We start from the raw sequence: 6,106 nt of genomic DNA, 5'->3' as shown, positions 1-6,106 counted from the left end.
GCCCTTGTATTCTAGCCCTCTCGACATGAATGCTAACATTGCATTTGCCTTCCTAACTGCCGACTGAACCTGCACATAATGCACAGTTTCCAGGGATTCCTGGAACTCTCAGTGAAGGAAAACTGTGAACACAAGCGCAGTTAAGAGGTTGAAGCAATGCAAATCAACAATTCTGCGAAATAAAGAAACCTGTCAGCTGCTTATTTGCCAAATTGTGCAGAATCATTTTGTTCACAGCACTCGTTCCAGGAGATTACTTTCACTAGTAATGCTTACTAGTGATGTTTAGTAGTTTGGATGTCAACATTACTACTTTGTATGGTAGATGACGATCTGCATGGGTACTGGGTTGGCTTGGATTGAGGGTCAAAATTACCAGCTGCAGGAGAGGGGCTGAACAAAGTTCACAGGAGGAAATTCCTGGGCATGTTGAAATGCTAGTATCTCAGGAGGTTCAGATTCTTGAGTCAAGTGCAGTCTGCTGGGAGGAAACCTGCCATGTGGACTTTGTCACCACACATTACCAATGGCTGTCGAAGTCACAACCACTCTCAACTCTTATGTTTCTGGCTCCTTCTGGGTACTTTACAGTTTGCCACTGACAAATTTGTTACACGGGTTGCTTATATCATGTTTTTCAGTGAAGGGACACTTTGCCACTGACCATGTCAGAATGAGATGCTTGAGCTGGTTTTCCACAGGTGTGGGGTGTCATCAGCGCACCCGTGACTTTGAAGGCACCCCGAGATCACCTAAGAATATACATCAGCTTCAAGAATTTTGCAATATCAATGTACAAACACAATGTTTCAAGTACAAAATGATTTATGCAAGAGTGCAAAATTCCCAGGGCATTGCCATAATGGTTTCTCCTGTGCCAGTCCACAGATGCAAGATGGTTATTCCATTTAGTGGGTTTCACCTGTGCCAGTCCACTTGGGTAGATGCAAGATGGATATTCCATTTAGTGGGTATGTCTAGAACCAGAGGTTACAATTTGGGGATACGTGGTAGACCTTGTTAGGACAAAAAAAATGAGGAGAAATGTCTTCACTCAGAGAATAGTGAGCCTGTAGTTGAGGCAAAACATTGCTTTTCAAGAAGCAGTTAGATATAGCACTTGGGGCGAAGGGTGGGGTGAGGGGGAAAACCAAAGGATATGTAGAAAGCAGGATCAGGCTATTGAGTTGGATGATCAGCTATGACAATGAGTGGTGTGAGGAGCTTGAAGGGCCAAATTACTACCTCTTATACTCCTATATTCTTTGTTTCTATCTCTTGACACCATGAAGCTGATTTACCAGTTAACTAATCCAGGAAATTACAGGCTGGTGAGCCTTATGTCAGTGGCAGGGAAATTATTGGAGAGGATTCTTCAAGACAAGATTTACTCCCATTTGGAAACAAATAGATGTATTAGTGAGATGCGGCATGGATTTGTGAAGTGGAGGTTGTGCTTCGTGAACTTGTTGAGTTTTTCGAGGAAGTGACGAAGAAATTTGATGAAGTAGGGCAGTGGGTGTTGTCTACATGGACTCCAGTTAAGGTCTTTGACAAGGTCCCTCATGGCAGACGAGTACAGAAGGTGAAGTCATACTGGATCAGAGGTGAGCTGGCAAGATGGATACAGAAGTGGCTCAGTCATAGAAGAGAGAGTATAAGCGGTGCTTTTCTAAATGGAGGGCTGAGACTAGTCGTGTTCTAGTGTTCTTCAGGGATCAATGCTGGGACTGTTGCTGTTTGTAGTGGATATAAATGATTTTGGAAAATAACTGGTCTGATTAATAAGGTTTTAAAAAAATAATATTTATTGAGATATTTGAAAATTTTTATAACTGTAACATAAACAATGACATCAACATGGTAAAATAAATACTTCCTCCCCCAGCCCAATCTTCACGCAGCTCAACCATACAACAACAAACCTCCCCCTTGGGATACTGCATCTGCTGACATTTTGATTTTCCCCGAGAAAGTCGACAAAGGGCTGCCACCTCCGGGTGAACCCTAACATTGACCCTCTTAAGGCAAACTTTATTTTCTCGAGACTGAGAAACCCAGCCATGTCACTAACCCAGGTCTCTACACTCGGGGGCTTCGAGTCCCCCCACATTAACAAGATCTGTCTCCGGGCTACCAGGGAGGCAAAGGCCAAGACGTAGGCCTCTTTCGCTGCCTGAACTCCCGGATCTCCCGACACTCCAAATATCGCTACCTCTGGACTCGGCACCACCCATGTTTTTAGAACCGTGGACATTGCCTTAGCAAACTCCTGGCAAAACCCTCTAAGCTTCAGGCATATCCAAAACATGATTTGCTGGGCTCCTCGCACACCTATCCTCTACCCCGAAGATCTTGCGCATCCTAGTCGCTGTCATGTGTGCCCAGTGGACTACCATAAATTGTATCAGGCTAAGCATGGCACATGATGAGGAGGTATTAACCCTGTTTGGAGCATCCGCCCATAGACCCGCCTCTATCTCTCCTCCTAGCTCATCCTCCCACTTGCCCTTAAGCTCCTCCATCGGAGATTCCCCCGCCTCAGAAAGCTCCTGGTAAATATCCAATACTTTCCCCTCTCCCACCCAGGTACTGGAAACTACTCTATCCTGTATCCCCCGTGGCGGCAGTAGCGGAAAGGCTGGCATCTGTTTTCTCAGGAAGTCTCACACCTGCAAATACTAAAACCATTCCCTGCTGGCAATTCAAATTTATCCTCCAAAGCTTTCAAGCTGGGAAAGCTCCCGTCCATAAATAGATCCCCACATCCTTCTAATTCCTGCCTTTTGCCATCTCCGGAACCCACCATCTAGCCTACCCGGTACAAACCTATGATTATAAATCGGGGTCCAAACCGATGCTCCCTCCACTCTCTTATATCTCCGCCATTGCACCCAGATCTTCAGAGCCACCACGACCACCGGACCTGTGGAGTATCGGGCCAGCGAGAACGGCAGAGGTGGCGTTACCAGTGCTCCCAAACTGGTGCCTTTACATGACGGCGACTCCATCCGCTCCCATGCCGACCCCTCCCCCGCTACCCACTTCCTGATCATGGCTATATTAGCCTTAGCCGCCCAATAGTAATTACAGAAGTTCCGCAGCGCCAACCCCCCCCCCCCACCCCCGACTGCGCTCCAGCAACACTTCTTCACTCGCGGGGTTTTACTCGCCCACACAAAGCCCGATATAATCTTATTCACCCGCTTGAAAAAGGCCTTGGGTTGGTGGGAAAGCATGTATCATTTGAGGCCAAGACTATCGTAGCGGATAATGGTGGGAGATATGTGATGGTGAGTGGTAGGTTGCAAGGGACGTGGGTGGTGTTGGTAAATGTATACGCCCCGAACTGAGATGATGCTGGATTTATGAAGCGCATGTTGGGGCGCATTCCGGACATGGAGGTAGGAGGACTGATAATGGGAGGGGACTTCAATACAGTGCTGGACCCAGCACTGGACCGCTCCAGATCAAGGACGGGAAGGAGGCCGGCGGCGGCCAAGGTGCTCAGGGGTTTTATGGATCAGATGGGGGGAGTGGACCCATGGAGGTTTGCAAGACCGCAGGCCAGGGAATTTTCTTTTTTCTCCCACGTGCATAAGGCTTACTCCCGGATAGATTTATTTGTTCTGGGCAGGGCGCTCATCCCGAGAGTGGAGGGGACGGAGTATTCGGCCATAGCCGTTTCGGACCATGCCCCGCACTGGGTGGAACTGGAGCTGGGAGAGGAGAGGGACCAACGCCCGCTGTGGCGGCTGGATGTGGCTGATGAGATGGTGTGTGGGAAGGTGAGGGGGTGTATTGAAAGGTACTTGGAGGCCAACGACAACGGGGCATTGCGAGTCGGGGTGGTATGGGAAGCGTTGAAGGCGGTGATCAGGGGAGAGCTGATCTCCATCAGGGCTCATAGGGAGAAGACAGAGGGAATGGAAAGGGAGAGGTTGGTGGGGGAGATCTTGCGAGTGGACAGGAGATACGCAGAGGCCCCGGAGGAAAGATTACTTGGGGAAAGGCGACGGCTCCAGACGGAGTTTGACTTGCTGACCACGGGCAAGGCGGAAGCACAGTGGAGGAAGGCGCAAGGGGCGACTTACGAGTACAGGGAAAAGGCTAGTCTGATGCTGGCGCACCAGCTCCGTAAGAGGGCGGCAGCGAGGGAAATAGGGGGAATCAAAGATGGAAGGGGAGCCACGGTTCGAAGTGCAACGAAAATAAATAAGGTATTCTATGAAGAGCTGTACAGATCCCAGCCCCCAGGGGGGGAAGGGGGGATCAGGCGATTCCTGGACCAGCTGGGGTTCCCGAGGGTGGAGGAGCAGGAGGCGGTTGGTTTGCGGGCACCAATTGGGTTGGAGGAGTTGAGTAAGGGTTTGGGGAGCATGAAGGCGGGGAAGGCCCCGGGGCCGGATGGGTTCCCGGTGGAGTTCTATAGAAAATATGTGGACCTGCTGGCCCCGCTACTAGTGAGGACCTTCGACGAGGCAAGAGAGGAGGGAACCCTGCCCCAGACACCCTGCCCCAGACAATGTCGGAGGCGACAATCTCCTTGATTCTAAAGCGAGACAAGGATCCACTGCAATGTGGATCGTACAGGCCGATTTCGCTCCTCAATGTGGATGCTAAGCTATTGGCGAAGGTACTGGCCACTAGGATTGAGGACTGTGTCCCGGGGGTGATTCACGAGGACCAAACGGGATTCGTAAAGGGCAGGCAGTTAAATACCAATGTGCGGCGGCTCTTAAACGTGATAATGATGACATCGGAGGAGGGAGAGGCGGAGATAGTGGCAGCTATGGACGTGGAAAAAGCCTTTGACCGAGTTGAGTGGGAGTACCTCTGTGAGGTATTGCGCAGGATTGGGTTCGGGGGAGGGTTTATTAGATGGGTTCAGCTCCTTTACAGCGCCCCGGTGGCGGGTGTAGTGATGAACCGGCGGAGGTCGGAGTACTTTCGGCTTTACCGAGGGACGAGGCAGGGGTGCCCCCTGTCCCCCCTGTTTGCATTGGCAATCGAACCCTTGGCCATATCACTTAGGGAGTCTAAGAAATGGAGGGGGATAGTCTGCGGGGAAGAGGAGCATCAGGTATCGCTATATGCGGATGACCTGCTATAGGTGGCGGACCCAATGGAGGGGATGGTGGAGATCATGCAGACTCTGAAGGAGTTTGGAGAGTTGTCGGGCTACAAGCTTAATGTAGAGAAGAGTGAGCTTTTTGTATTACAGGCAGGGGACCAAGAAAGAGGAATAGGGGACCTGCCGCTGAGGAGGGCGGAGAGGGGTTTTCGGTATCTGGGGATCCAGATAGCCAGAAGTTGGGGGGCCCTACATAAACTGAATTTGACGAGGGTGGTGGAGCAAATGGAGGAGGAGTTTAAAAGATGGGACATGCTCCCGCTCTCGTTGGCGGGTAGGGTGCAGCCGGTCAAAATGGTGGTCCTTCCGAGGTTTTTGTTCGTGTTTCAGTGCCTCCCCATCGTGATCACCAAGGGCTTTTTCAAGAGAGTAGGTAGGAGTATTATGGGGTATGTGTGGGCAAATAAGACCCCGAGGGTTAGGAGAGGGTTCTTGGAACGCAACAGGGACCGAGGAGGGTTGGCTTTGCCAAACCTAGGGAGTTACTACTGGGCAGCAAACGTGGCGATGATCCGCAAGTGGGTCATGGAGGGAGAGGGGGCGGCATGGAAGAGGATGGAGATGGCGTCCTGTAAAGGAACAAGCCTGGGGGCGTTGGTAACGGCACTGCTGCCGCTCTCGCCGACAAAATACACCACAAGCCCGGTGGTGGCGGCAACACTAAGGATCTGGGGCCAGTGGAGAAGGCACAGGGGTGCAATGGGAGCATCGGTGTGGTCCCCGATCAGGGGTAACCACCGGTTTGTCCCGGGGAAGATGGACCGAGGCTGGCATCGGGCGGGGATAAGAAGAATGAGGGACCTGTTCATTGACGGGACATTTGCGAGCCTAGGGGCACTGGAGGAGAAATTTGAGTTACCCCCGGGAAATGCATTTAGATATATGCAGGTGAGGGCTTTTGTGAGGCGACAGGTGAGGGAATTTCCGTTGCTCCCGGCACAAGAAGTTCAAGATAGGGTGATCTCGGGGGTA

The 6,106-nt window shown here is 51.1% G+C and overlaps 1 protein-coding gene across 2 annotated transcripts in view; it reads left to right on the top strand.

Annotated features, from left to right (window-relative positions):
* The window catches only part of LOC140385316 (regulator of G-protein signaling 22-like), a 689,200-nt gene that overhangs the window by 1,843 nt on the left and 681,251 nt on the right, over positions 1-6,106 (top strand). The window lies entirely within an intron of this gene.

Source organism: Scyliorhinus torazame, chromosome 11 (assembly GCF_047496885.1).
Source record: "Scyliorhinus torazame isolate Kashiwa2021f chromosome 11, sScyTor2.1, whole genome shotgun sequence".
In the NCBI taxonomy this organism is placed as follows: domain Eukaryota; kingdom Metazoa; phylum Chordata; class Chondrichthyes; order Carcharhiniformes; family Scyliorhinidae; genus Scyliorhinus; species Scyliorhinus torazame.
The sequence above is the reverse complement of the archived record's forward strand: the minus strand, read 5'-3'. Positions and strand labels throughout refer to the sequence as shown.